Below are 15589 nucleotides of genomic sequence, written 5' to 3'. Positions count from 1 at the left end.
GGCATTTCTAACAGGAGAAGGCTGCTATTATTTATATGAGCTGAGATCATCCCATTTTCCTGATTCATTTAGACTGATGCCAACTACAGCCGAAAACCAGCATTTCTTCATAAAGGAATTATGAAATTACGGGGGACTTTGATCTAACATCACCCAAGTTTTCATCTACAGGGACCCACATCACAAACATTAGTCACTGGAAACATGCACTACATAACACATTATAATAGAGAAAAGGAGAGAGAAGCCTATTTGATCAAAAGTATTTGGAACTGTGACATACAGCCAGGTTTGACTCAACTAACTTCTGTTTGTTCTATTTTAGGGAGTTATATTAGCAATTTTCTAACAAAAGTGGATCGCTTAGAAAGTGTTAACACTCTAAACACTCATATCTTTTGGCTTCTTTCCTACTACTGTAAAAAAAAAAAAAAAAAAAGTCTGTCCAAGGTGCTGCGCTTCAAAAACGGATGCACAACTACATTCATAAATTTATTCTACATTTATCAGTATTTTCAAACATTTTAACTGCGCTCCCTTACACGTGTAAAACAAACCTGGCTGAAGAAATATTCAAAGAACTGCCCTCAAGTTCCATCATGTGATGACTAAATATGCAATACATATAACAGTATATAATACTCATTTTAAAAAAGCACACAAAGATTAAAATATACTCAACTCCATCCTGTTCAACTGAAAGATAATTAATCAGGATACAGGCTGAAAGTTGCTGTTATGAGTCACCAAAGGGTTATAATAAGGGCCAAGACAAAAAGGCTATATTCTCAGACCAGCTCACTTTAAAAGGGAGTATGTTACAATAGTTTGATGAAGAAATGTGAAATATAAGGTGTCAAATAGAAGAAAATGCAATCAGTTCACTGATCCTACACTGAAGAATTAAGGAAGGCAATAGCCTTGAGGAACGAAAGCACCTCTGATCTTTTGCACAGCATGGGCTGCCTGCATTCTCCTTGTCAAACTGTAAATAATCAAAATCAATGGAAGGCACTAGAAGTCCAAAAACCTAAAAGGAAAAATCATTTCCCAGATATACCAACAATAAAAGTCATTCCCTTGTTACATAATTTTGATTATTAGCAAAATAGAAAAGGCAGAGACTCGGACAAATTTTTCTATTCTGTATTTCACTGATATCTCTGAGGTTCTGTGATGCTCTGAGTTTTTGGCTCGGTATGTATTTCTGACTGATCTTTTGAGTAGGTCTCATCAGAGCAACACATTCAACAACCTCCAGGAGATTTAAGGCAAAGGTACTCAGAGCATCAGAATTAATACTCATACTGTGTGACCAAATACAAGTAGGTCAACTTGAAACCTAAATCTCTGTCACAAGTCAAAATAATGAATACATTTCTGGTATATAAAAATGAATGCAATGGGATTATTTCTGTTCTTCCTACTCTAATATAAATAGGTAAGCCCTTTTCATCACTTTCTTTCACCACATCTTCCACCATCCAAACTTACAAGAAGAGTCTGGAAGGAGAGAGGCAGGAGTAACGGCTACCAAGGTGATATCAGACAGATCATGAATACCTGAAGTCACAGATGTCTGAATAAGACACAGACATAGGAGGTAACTGCAGCACCACACAGTTAGATAGTGATCTCAGCCAAAGTAAAGGGGACTTTTTCTCCTCATCGCTTCCTTCCAACTGGATTTGAGGTAGGAAGAAGTTAAGCAAATTAACTGTTTCTAAGTAGTACGATATGTATGTTCATCATCTGAATAGCCCTTAATTTTCTACCTTATTCTGCAATATTACAGTGCCTTTGCATACCCAGTTTGGTGGACTGGTTTACAGCACTATACACTCACATGAAATTCAGAAGTACCTCTGGGATTTCAGCTCCCTAAGTCAGCAAGAGCTTATAGTATCACAGAGATAACGGCTGTCAGTCTCTCAAGGGAAAAGCTCTGCTCATGTTGCTCTTGAAATGAATGATGGAACAGCATTAGAAACATCCTCACTGATAGAGGCTGACAGTTCCTTTATTGTCTAGAGTTAGAACTGCATCAGATACAGTATGCTGCATTGTAAAATAGCACAGTTTGATTCTGAATAGAGAACCACTCGTTATGTCAGGAAGTCTTAACAGAGAATAAGAGTAGTGGAATGAAGGGAGGAATGGGCAAGACAAGGGGGGGAAAAACAGTATTTTTAAGAACAATTATGTGAATCCTCTACAGCCAGTTGACCCTCTCATACTGTAAAATCTTACTGGAAGATGAGCCACTTGCCTGGGAACCCATTTGTTTTCAGTGTATCACATACAAATTATGCTAGGATTACTACAGTTGTATCTAACTGAATTAGGGCACTGTGTTCAGGAGAATAAATTAGAAAGTAGTGTTCCTTATCAAGTCCATAAGAAAGTTTGGCCTAATCCAGAAGACTTAAATTAAGAAGCCACTCTTCTACTTGTCTACCCAGAGAACACATGGATCCTGAAACAAGCTTCACAGAGGGAGTCTGAATATTCTCTGATATCCTCAAAGTGAAAGACCCTCAAATACTAAATATGGCATTAGTGCTAGGATCAGGCTGCCAGCTGGTAAAATATAGCTACGTCTTCATGTTTAATATCATCTACATCTTTGACATATCAGCTGAGCCTCTGGGTGATTTCAAAGAGGCTAATTATAATTACCTCTTCCTCTTACTAATAGTGCCACAGAAAGAGTAATGATGACACTTGTTCAGCATATCTGGCCTATGGTCTATCTGAGAAACAGGACACTCAGTGACACAGGCCAGCATGCTTCCTGCATTTCTGTGTGCTCTCTGAATTCTTAACATGCAAACATCAAGCTCTCTTACCTGGAAGAACACGAAGCAGCTCATGGGCCCAAAGACCTACCACTGCTTCCAAGGACAGAAAAGCACAATAAATTGGCTTCCCAGTGTGTGGAATCACAGTCCAGATTAGATCCAGCCAACTCAGTCAACTGCTTATTTCACAGCATTTCTTTCAAAATAGTTCAGATATTTTCAGAAGTGCAGGAACTTTGAAAAACTTACACTAAAACAATTGCAAAGCCTGTAAAGTTAATATTTTCAAAGGACTGACATTAATATATGATTTATAACTGCATTGTCACATACTGTAAACTGACTTTCATTATTATTTTCCCAGTGTTTCAGAGGTCATTACAAATGCTAACACAGAAGGGAAGGTGGTGTTTCACCTCTAACTATTGGCAGCATTTACCAGCCTGAAGATGTCTTCTTATAACCATCTAAGAAACTGGTTTCTCAGTAGATAGTACAAAGATCCATCTGGCACACTAAGTGCCAGACTCCAAGTATATGTTCATTTCAGTACACCAGACCTTATAGCTGGAGTTCCTATTAGAGTCCATAACAGCATCCATGCTGCTACCTTCTAATGGCAAAAAAAGTGAGCAAGACTCCAACAGAAAACAGCTAAGATTTGCACAAGTCCCTGATCAGAATAACTTTCAAAACCATTTTTAGGAATTTTCTGCCTGATTTTTCTTTCAAACACAAAGGACCCAGGAGCTACCAAAGTTCTGCTGGGCATAATGGGGGTAGAATTTGATTTTGTTCATCCTTTCAAGAATGCCATTGAGGTTTGTAAATATTCACTGTGGTGCTAAGGTTTTGAAAAAGTAGTTATACAGCAAATTTGAATGATTAATGATCCAAGACACTTTAACATGTTATTTCTCTATTTTCAACATAAATAGTGTGTAAAGGGTGTTTAAAACTTTAATGAATCGAACTATATGAGTAAAGAATGTTAATCATTTTAATTGCCCAGTAGCCTGAAATTAGATTTAACAGTCTGATAATGTATCTTTAAAGGAATACAACCCTGCTCTATAAAAAATCCCTTCCAAGCCAATTCTAATAATTTCTATTTATCTTTTATGACATTAACTGTTATACCAGTCTGCCGACAGACAGCCTTACGCTCACATTTAGTTTAAATGTGGTGCAGTATAGTTTTTCATTATCATTAACGTGCTCCTGGTGGGCAGAGTGCAATGCAGTGGCACTGGTCACACTTCATTGCTTTATCTCATATGACAAAGAGAGATGATGTGCTTCAGTCCAGGCCAGAAGATGAAAGCAAAAGGTGGCCATGGAAAACTCCCCCTGCTGCCTAGGAACAGCATAAGGGCTGCATCGTGTGACTTGCTAACAGCATGAAGGGGCAGACAAATAGATTTTCCTCTATATTTATAACCAGCATCATTCTTCCTTTCAGGCCTTTCAGTGCAGGTAGCTGTTTTATATGAAATGAACAATCTTTATAGACGTACCAGAGCCATAACAAGGCTGATTTTCAGCGAGGCTGAGGTATATAACTCTTACAGAATTGTCAGGCTTCTTGCTCAACAAATCAAGCCTAACTTATGATGTTTGCAGTGTAATTTTTATTCCTGTTTGACTAGCCAACTACCCAGTGGTAATAGGATGTTAGAAAAGGGCAGTAGCAATGTTTGTACATGCCATGATTGATAGGCAAACTCTGCATTTTTCATTTATATCTCCTGATTCCAAATCAGTTAAGTTTAGGAAAAATGAAACAAAATGGCAAGAAAAATGCTTGCAGATTGCAGCCCAGCACTCTCGTAGATCTGAGTTCAGCCCACATCTGCTAGGATTGTCTGGAAACATTAAGATATCTAAATGAAAATCAATACTATATGTGCCAGCATTTACTACCAAGAACAAGTATCAAGAGACCTCAGCTAATCAGGCTTTCAAGCTTGTACTTGAGCCATAGTCTGAACCCCAGGAGTGTCCTAATTGGCCCAGACTAATCATAGAAGAGTTAAATTTATAACCAGGAAAGACATCTTGTTTTTCTTACCAGTCATCATTTTGAAACTGAACGCCTCTCACCTGCGTGGTAGCGGATGTATGGTGATAGCCACTGGTCATGCAAGAACAACTACTTACCTGTCAAAGGTAAAGCAAAGACTAATTTACTGTCTTCCATAAAACCAGTCAGGCACATTTAAGCTTTTGGTGGGTATATAGTGCTATCAAGCCTTTCACACGGCTGCATATTTTCTCAACTTAAAAGCTCTGCATTTAACCCTCCTGTGCTAGAAGATAGAAGGTTTATATTTTAGAGGTAAAAGACCCTCTCAACACACACCAGTCTCCCAAACTAAATTTTTATTGCTGCGACATAACTATTTTCAATTCACATATTGTTGGTGGGATTTTGTTTTCTTTTCCTACTGTAGAGCATGCAGATGTGCACAGAAAATAATACACAGTAGTTCAGTTTACCTTCATAAGGCACAAAAATATACACAATATTTTTTTCTGTAGGAAAATTCCTTATCCTAAAATGAAATTGTGCACAATATCTCTTGGAAGAATCTTAAATTCCACAGTTAAAAAATTATACTGCATTGGGGAATTAGGTTCCTAATATTTGTATTTGAAATGCCAAATGTGAGCAGATTTTATACTATTTTCAACAAATTAAACACAAATATGTAAAATGTTTATGAAGCTCAGGCTTCTATTTTAGGGGGGTTTTTTTGGTGGTTTTTTTTTTTGTTTTTTGTTTTTTTTTTGAGTAACTTAATAATTCTGTATAGATTTCTTTTTAAAAACAAAATAAAGTGATGAATTAAGCCTAGAAATGCAAAACCTAATGTTTTTCAGTTTTCTTCAAAAGCATATGTAAAATTCCCTGGAGACTCACATCTACCAGAAGTTTAATAATATTATTTAGATTCTTTATATCCCATATGTTAGATGTATTTTTAATGCATACCTCTTAAAACAAAGGCAAAAAGTTGTCAGATATTGCATTCTCTTCTTACCACTGTTAATGGTTTCCTAGACAGTGCTATCATGGAAACAACATGGCATGTTGTGATCAATGAAAGCTTGTTTCTCACATGGCACAACGTTTCCCTTGGATTCTCATCTCCCACTAGTGCCTGCTGTGAAATTTTGTCAGTTCTTTTACCTTCAAGGATTTCTTGTCCTCCATTGTTGTAAACTGCTGTGTTATCTTCCCAAATCAGCCTTCCTGTCTTCTTTGCCGCTTCACCTCCCACTTCTCATGGAACAAGAAAGCTATCTTCATCTTCCCCTTCTGTCCCTATGCCTGATAACTTGCTGCTCTCTCACTGTGTAGCACAGAACAAGGTAATGAACAAAATAGAGCAGATAGTGAATTCCAGCAAGATTCACTCAAATCTACATTTGAAGAAAGGCGACTAGAAGTCTTTCCAAAACAGTTCAGTTATCTGACTTCGTATTTCTAGACCAGATAGTTCACATGTCAGTCAGTAGAATATCACAAGCATTCTAATCATCAATACACAGAATTAGGTTCAAAGATGCATTTAACAGTGACTTCATTATTAATGAAAGCTACAAACCATACTCAGGAATTCCTCATATCTGCAGAATTCTTTTGATACAAATTCTTGAGCTCCTTGCTTAGCAGAAGACCTTATGATACTCACATTTCAAATACATTTTAAAAAAATAGACCAGGACAGTTCAGATGGAAGGGAACTTCAAAGATCATCTAGTCCAACTCCTGACCACTACAGAACTAATTAAAAGCTAAAGTTATTGAGCACGCCATTCAAAAGTCTTTTAAACACGGGTGGGCTAAGGGCCTCTCTAGAAAGCTGTTTCAGTGTTTCCACCTTCACAGTCGAGACATTTTTCCTCATCAACAACAAAAAATTCTGATTTGGTCCCTCTTGCAGTAGGTAGGTACGAAGACCTTCTGAACTGAACTGAGCAAAAGCCACTGCTGTCAGCACATCCAGATCATTCACTCACAGACAGTGCCATAGAGACACAAAAAATGCATAGGCTCAACTTGGTACAAAAGAAGAAAAAAAAGTAAGATTGAATGTATGTGGCAGCTTATAGCATTACAGTAAGGCAAAGAGGTCAATTAATAACATTGTTGTTTAAGGATCTATTTCCTCAGTTTTGCAGCTTTCTTGAGATAACTACTAATACCATCAGGTACAGTTTGACCCCCTAAGGAGCAGACCACAATTGCACAAAAAAATGAAGACCACTCCCTCTTCTTCAGCTCTGTAATTTCACAAAGGCTAATAAGCCCTGGAGACGGAGGTCTCAGTTATAAAGGAAGAGACCTGCACCAGTCCTGCTGGAAGAAATTCCTGTATGGGTAGTAAAAAAGGGTATACAAGTCATTTCAGAGCTAAGAACAAGGCCCAAGTCACCTCAAACTCTCATTGAAAAGATGATTGATTCTGTTCTATTTTGCTTCTTCCAGCAGAACATTGTAGGATATTTTCTCTGCTGCTTGCCACCAAGTTTACTGCACTTGTCTGCCAAGTTCTGCAGTTGTCAGATGAACATGAACTCCCCCCAACGGTGTACACCTATTTTCCTTCTGATGCAAATTCTCCTTTTTACTAGCAGTACAAATCAGAAAAACACATATAATTCTTATTTTCATCTGATACTGAATAAAGCTACTTAAAGCTTATGCCAAATTAATAATCTTTTCTTGGCAATTTCACACCAGGATTCCATGCCAACTTTTGTTTAACAAGCAATGTTATTAACAGAGAAAATACAAATTTCTTTTTTGTTGTTGTTTCTGCTTTGAATTTGAGTTTTTTGATGTAGTGAATTCTCCAGTGTATATATATACCTAAAAACTGAACAAAGGCACAGCAGTTGTGTCATTTCCATGAGAAGTGCTAATGTACTCAAGTTTTAGACAGCTTAGGAGGTTTGTTGGTTTCTTTTACATATTAAAATCACTACTGAAAATAGAGATGCAAGACACAAGATTCAGACTCTCCTCTAAGAGTGCTGTTTCAGGCACTTCAAGAGCTGGAGTTTCTAAGAAGACCTCGCTTCTCAGTGCTACCCAGGAAGTAGAAATGAGTTAGAAAGGAGGTTTAGCTAGTCAACAGATTATTCTCCTGGCACCGGGTACGCACTGCTGCTAACGTGCCAGCTCTCCTGCTGCCACCCACCATCTCAGCATATGGGGTGCGTCAGGAGTAAAAGGCAGCAGAACAGCACATCGCTGTATTTCTTTTTTCCCTCATACAGCTTAGTTAAATCACTGACTCTACTGCTAGCTCTAAGAATTGCTTATCAGCAGAGCAGAGACTGCAAGGTCAGGGATGAAAGCAATAAAGGAGTAGTATCTTCCCTTCCTCCTGGGCTGAGGATCAGCCCTTGATTCTCACTATCATCATTAGCTCAAGAGAATATTTTGCAAGTCTGCAAGTGAAAACAAAGTAGAAAAAACACCCCTGCTACTCATGGTGAAGTGTACAGCAAAATCAGGAACAACCTGGGAGCTGCTTATCCAGTTCTTCATCTTCTCTTCTAGTGCTGCTACAACTCAATACAAACCTTCTTCACATCCATCCCATCTATTATTATATTTGCTGAACCAAAATCCTTAAACATTCTGCATCTTTTTCTCTCTTTCTTTTGAGTTGTACAGATGGGTTGCTTCTTTGGAATTGTATGAGAATTATTTTGAGTACTATCATTTGCCATCATCCTGTGACATCCTGTTATAATTAGTCTAGTTATGTCAAGTTCTTTGTTGAAGATTAATCTCATTCCTCCAGCGTTGCCTCTCTCCCCTTGTTAGATTGTGCCCCAATTTTTCTCTGTGTATTGCTGTAAGAGGTCTTCTAAAGTTGCTCTCTACAATCCAGCAAGTTCTAACAGATGTAAAATTGTGGAAGAACCAGAGCAGAAATCAATGACCAAAAGTCACCACTCATCACTGACTGAACTCTTCAAATAGCCAACATTTCAACTTGTAATTAAAGCAAATAGAGTTCATGCCACCTCTCAGAAGTAACACAGCTTTTGTACTGTTTGCTTGTTTACTTTCAATGCGTTTGGGACACTGACAAGATTCTTTATGAGCCCCTCTGAAAGAGGACACCCAAAGAACCCCCAGGAAGCAGTTCTGGCCCACTGTACTTCTTTCTGTAGGCAAGGAAGAGATTGCCTTTAACAGTTCCTGACAAGGTGCAGTATGTCAGAGAACTGACACTGAAGTACCTAAGCGTGTCTGCAAAAAGGATGCAAAATGACATAAAAATACTTGTCTCAGTTTAGTGTGTCATCACTAGCTTTCAGAGTTAACAATTCATTAACTAAATTAAAAGGAGGCGTGTCTAGAACCCTTTAGCCTGATCATCAAGGAGTAATCTGAATTTGAAAGATTTCCACATCAAAAACATTGGCAAAGCCAATCCAAGATTTTACAGGACATGATGGTACTCCACGAATGACAAAAAGGACAGTTCCCTAACTGCAGCTGATTTCTGGGGAAAGAAAGTACTTTTCCTTGATCTTTGCTCTGAGGCTTTCTGCAAGGAATGCAAGTGGTGCTCTTTATAATACTGTAGAAAATTAATGGTGGCTAGCAGAATAATTTTATTCCAGACAGTAAACAGAAAAGAACTGGATGTCAAGTAGTGACTGCAAAGTAACAAATTTTGTATGATAATATCAGTTTCCTAAATATCCATTTAACACTTTCCTAAAAATACTAACAACAATGTTAATAAAGTTCATTTTACTCTGGTGATTATCTGCTTTATCGTGTTATTTCATTTCATATAATTCATCTTACTCTAAATACTATTTTGTTTTTCCTTTTTCTGTATTTTCTCATGAATTCTTTCTTTCTTGTTCTTTACCTTAAAAATTGTCACTGGCTAAACAACAGCTTCACACCAGAGATTCATTTTTTTTCTAAGCAATCCTTAAGCAGCTGAAATTTGCAAATATCCAGGTTTCTGAAAATAAAATTCTTTTTTCTCCAGGCAATGCCTATATGAAGTTACATTAATTTGCAGTCTAATCATACTGATTTAGCTACCTATATATCAAACTGAAGTGCAGCCACACCACTTTGCAGTGCCAGCAGAAGGTACTTCTGCTGTTAATCATTGTACAGCTCAGTACTTGGTTTGAAATACCCACTCATTACATAGCCTATGGTACAGTATTCCATTCCTCAGCCCTGTCCTCCCATCCCTGCTATCTGCTCAAGCACTTTACTCCCAGACTGCCTGTCCTGTTGAGGATAGGTAATGTCATCCACGATGTTCAGTTTTAGTGGCATCGCTTGCAGAAGTGATAGCAAATAGAGAACAAGGGACAACAACATCTATTTCTAGCAATTTCCATTCCGTGTTCTTTATTTATTCTAGTTACCTGCTCCAGAAGCATGTTCTCTTCTCCCTTGGATCATTCTAATCCTTGAAGGGCCGACCACACAGAATTAAAGAAAGAAAGATCTTTGTACAGTTCACACAAATTGAGAAAATCTGTTCAAACTAACTCATATGTAATAACAATAATCATCTTTCTTATTCCTGAGCATCACAGAAAGATATATAGGGAGAAAGGCAGAGGTGATGAAAGAGAGTGCTAAACAGCAGCTTAGAGTGGGAAAAAGAAAAAGTAAGGAATGAGTCCAAATAATGAAGTTAATTCATTTCTAGGGAAGATTACTCACAGTCATCCAAGATACCCTTTAAAAGAAACTTTAGCACAGAATATTCTGGACACAAATGCTTGCACAGACAGCTGAATTCCAGAGCTGCAGAAGGGGAAAAAAAAAAAAAAAAAAAAAAGGAAAAAAAAAAAAAAAAAAAGGGGGAACAGCTCTGATCCATTCAAAATAGTTTCTCTTCTTTTTATATTACAATTGGCAACAAACACAAAAATAGTAAAGCTCTTCATCACTTCCTTCTTTTACTAGAAACATCCTAGGCTGCACTGAGTTTAGAATATCACAACGCTGAAACAAAACCAAAGATCCTCAGGATAGAAGCCTGAATGGCAGCAGGCTAGCACCTTTGCCAAAGAGGAAATGAACACAACACTGAACTGGACATAGTTTTTAAAGCAGGTTTGACTAAGGAATCATCATTCTTGACACAAGTCTTACAGGAGAAATGTCTGCTATAATACAATTTTTAATACAATTAGAAGTTTGGCAGGACATTTGTAATATCAATCATTACAGTTCACTTTGACTTTTGGATTTGTGCTGATGCTTGGTTTTTTATGCTTTGGTTAAAAATTATAACATCTTTAGTAGCTGGATATATTTGTATCAGATTCACTAAGTTCACAATCTTCACATTTACACTTAATCACAGGCATTTTACAGGAGCATAACAGAATGTGAGAACAGCTGATGTTCTTAAATTGCACACTTTCCAAAAGCACAATAGTTGTGATGCATTTATAAGATGCATCTATACAATAATTATGCTGTATGATATACGGGTATTTCACTGAAACAGTCCTCTTAGAAATACTTTATGGGGGCTTTACAGTAACCTTCTACATTTCCTTTTGATAAGGGGGAGGGAAGAAGGGTGGAGAGGGGAGAAAATTTCCACATTGCGGGTTCAGTCAGGCGGAGGACATGACTTGTGCAATCCTAATAAATCAGAGCATTCCCGTGTGGCAGAAGCAACAGGGGAATAGTGTAAGAGCAGTGCTGCATGTTGACCTAAGCAAGAGCTTATCGAGAAATGATGTCCTCTTAAACAGACTCCTGTAGAGATGTTCTGCATTTCCTCTGACAAATTGTAAGTGCCCTGACTGTAACATTCCTAACAAAATAGGGCTGATTTAGCAATGCACAAACTGCCCATTATCCTACTGCATAAAAAGGCCATTTAAAGCAAAGCCTTAGGACACTGGCCCACTGGAAACAGTACATCTGAAAAATTACCCCCATCTTGTGCCACCAAAGCTGCTAACTACCCTGGGGAATATACCTCATTTACAATACAGACAAATGTTAACTTTAATGAGTTTTAAAACTGCCATTTTTCTTTCATGACTTTGATAATGCTTGAAAACTTAAACAAATACTTTGGCTATTTTTTCACCTGGGATATGATCTAACTGATATTGCCACTAGATTTGTTTTCAGATGCCCTCGTCTTTCTCTCATTCAAGTCATAAAGTGGTGTACAAGTACAATTAAAAAGTACACCCACTCCAAAACAACATTGGAAAGATTAAACAATCTATTTTAACAAACCATTCTGGTCTGAAAACTTTGTGTGCCAAGATTACTTGTCATCATCTTCCCAAGAGATGGAGTACCTTTTAAAAAGCATCTCTAATGAGATCTACAAATCTGTGTGCAGGACAGCTTACTTTATTGTGTTTATAAAGATAAAAAAATATTTTAAACAGATTATGGTTCTTGGGACTGATAAAAACACAATGGGTGTAAGGTCATTGGGAAGTGTTAATAAAAGTTTTCATAAAATATGACAACTCTCAAGGAGTAATGTTTGGGCGTAAAAAATAAGTATGAAAGTATATTTTCTTCTGTGGTAAACACTCAGTTTTTCTACATGTAGTTAACTCTCCAAATCCTTTGTTTATTCTGTTGGTGAACATTTTTAGCTGTTTGATAACACATCAGGGATGGCATTACTATTAGCTACTGCAGCATCTTTGCTTCTACTTCACTCGTTCTTATACAGGTATCATTGAAAGAGAACACTCATCTGCATTAGCCATTAACAAGACATTTTAGGTCCTTAATATGTCTGCCAGTGACTGACATCAAAAAATCTTCACCTCAGTCATACAGGACAAAAACTGTTAGAATTCTCTAAGCACAAGACTCTTCCGTCACCCAATACAGCTTTCATGACAAGAAATAATGGAAAACATAGAAAGTACAGGCGATATTTCTAAAGCTGATTATTTGCCAGTAAGGTACCTCATTATGCTTATGCATCTCTTATATCACCTTTCATTCTTTTAGCCTGGTGTTTAGTTGTTTCAATATCTATCATTGCCACAAGCTGAAAGGAAATGTCTTTTCAAAGAAGAGTTTTTGGACAATTTGGGTTATGTTAACGAAATAAACATCAGATCTTCATTTTTCACATTTAGACAAAGTACTGGGAGAAAGCCAATGCCCTTGCTCACTATCCTATTTTCTCCACCTGTGACCAGATTTGAAAGCAATAACTAAAGAACAATTTCTATCTAGAGAGAAATAAGTCTTGAAGCATGCGACTGTTAATTGCAGAGTATTGACACCTAGAAATTTATTCAATACAGACACATGCATTTTTTATTGTAGGTAAAAATTCGACCTCGAAACTTCCACTAAAAGACCAAAGATTTAGCAATAACTTAATAACCCAAGTAACACATTTAATCATATTAAAAACAAGAAGATAAGTAGAGAAAAAAGTTTAGAGCACTAGCGACTGATTATCTTGTTGACCTTGTATCCAAAATGTGAAAGTCTCAAAGTTGATTCTGAAAGCACTCAATGTACAAAAGCATCAGTTTACAATAAAGTGGTGAACACTGAATTAGTTTGAGTCTGACAAAATAGATATTTCAAAACAAACCAACATCATGGAAATAATTAAAATACTTCAGTTATGTAACTTCTAGGGAGTGCAAAGAGTGTATTTAAGGAAAATTTTATCAAGACCTGTTTAAAAAAAAAATCAAAACAGTAAGTTTGACTTCCTAGACCTGCATTTGCAAATCTGCCTTAATATAAAAGTACGTTTTTTGAGCTGATCCCATAAACACACATTTTCAGGGCCCACATTTCAACAAGAATGCAAATATTTTAACAGTGTTTCCAAACAACGTAGATCAATTCAGTTGGAGACCTTCGGGACCTTTTACAGTTTAAATATCTTTATATTGGCAAGAAGATTGTATACAAACTATTCCATGAAATATAACACACTACTAATTTGAAGAGAATAAATAAAAGATTGGCTAGTGTCGTGGAAAAGCACAGCATAATACAAGACTCTACAAAGAAAACTGCATCCATCCATCCCAGCCAAAACTATGACAACTAGGAAAAAGCCATTTATTCGTTTCCTTCTACAGAATCAGAACAATGTCACTGAGAAAATTAATATAGATTTACATTAAGGTTAATCAACCACCAGCTCTGAAATCAAGAAATACGCAGTTTATGGTGTAAATGCAACTTTCATTTTCTCTCATATAGTCAGCAGATAGTGATTACCTGCCTTGTTCCAGTTACAAAGCCATTTATGAGGTCCCCACGTCTGTAAATTCAAGTTTGATACCCACATTCTCTATGTAAAAACAACACAGCTACTGAAAGATAATATTTATAGAAAGAGTCAGAAGAAATGACTACTCAGTCTTGTGGGAAGGATTTTTTTTTTCTCTATTATATTTTGGTTTTTGTAAAGGTAGAAAAGGTAAAGTGATTGATTCCACACAAAGTCTATGCTAGCTTCACCTCAAGGTAATATTCTTTGTTTTTCTAAAGAAACTGCAATGGTGAAGAACACCAAAAGCAAAGGAAAAGAGCAATAGCAGCAAGGTACTAAGAGAGCAAAAGCATAGCAAACCACAGGTTTACACCATGGGCAGAGTTTCATTACTACTAAGTTCTTCTGTAAAGGGTATCTATATGAGTTACCATACACAAAAATGGGCACAAGCAGAATGAAGGTATCAGAGTTGAGTCAAATCCATACCAGGCTCTGTCTCCCAGCCAGAGCATTTTAAAAGAACAGCACAGACAAATCTTGTGGACACTTCAAAGGGATGTGATGGGTAACAGGGCTTTTGCTTAGTTCCACCAGCCAACACAGAGAAGAGTAAGGGCATTAACCTGAATTTGGCAACCCCCACCTCTCTTGCAGACCATCCATACTAAAACTGACCTGACTTTAAATAACCTTTGTCCTCAGGGACTGCAAAAACAAAAGTGAAAAACAAAGACATACAGAGCAATTATAGGGAAGACTATTCAAACACGTGCCTACAAGTACAGTGGCAGTTGTAATAAAGACTACAGTTTCAACAAATTCACAGAAGCAAAAACTTCACACATCTTCCTATTCTTTTCAAAATTTAAAGCAAGCACGTAGAGTCAGTGCGATAAATTCACAACCTCCACTCCACCCATGTTTTGGAAGTGCATCTGCACTAGACTGTGTGGCCAAGTACAGTTTAAAGCAACAGTAGTTCAGAATGATAATAGCTGCCAAAAACTCCCAGAAGATACTGATGCAGGTTGCTCCCAGATCTGCACCGTCTCCTTTAGGTAGAAGACAAGAAGAGGATTGATACAGCAGAAATATTTGGAGGCTGAATCCACTTGCTTTCCAAGAGCTCAGGGCAAAGCTCCTGCACCAGACTGAGTGGAGCCCTATATCACAAAGCACATCACAGAGATGGCCAACATAGATGAAGTGCTCAGAACTCATCTAACCTTTTCTCATTTTGAAATACTTCCCAGGCCTATGTGTATTTCCTTCAGTGCTTTGATTATGATAAATATGTGTGTCACCTAGCTTCCTTCACTCAGACAAAACTAGCCAAAATGTACTTAATAGATAGGATATACTTATGCAGACTGAGCATACATGGTAGTAAATTCAAGCACAGCGTAAGTTTCTAGAACCCAGCTCAGAGGTTAGTAACTGTCCCCATAACACAACATTGTTTTGCATATTTTGTTTTTCAGATAGAATATTATTTCAGTGTTAGAAAGGAGTTTTATGCTT

General features: G+C 37.2%; 1 long non-coding RNA gene across 3 annotated transcripts in view; it reads right to left on the bottom strand.

Moving 5' to 3' along the window:
- The window catches only part of LOC122183175, a 368354-nt gene that overhangs the window by 246572 nt on the left and 106193 nt on the right, over positions 1–15589 (bottom strand). For all 3 annotated transcript variants that reach the window (XR_006180127.1, XR_006180126.1, XR_006180128.1), the window contains one exon: positions 5995–6157. This is a non-coding gene — a long non-coding RNA (uncharacterized LOC122183175). The remainder of the gene's footprint in view (positions 1–5994; positions 6158–15589) is intronic.

This window comes from Lagopus leucura, unplaced genomic scaffold (assembly GCF_019238085.1).
Source record: "Lagopus leucura isolate 7727_CA_CO unplaced genomic scaffold, USGS_WTPT01 Super-Scaffold_100017, whole genome shotgun sequence".
Lineage (NCBI taxonomy): Eukaryota > Metazoa > Chordata > Aves > Galliformes > Phasianidae > Lagopus > Lagopus leucura.
This window is presented reverse-complemented; position numbering and strand designations above follow the sequence as displayed.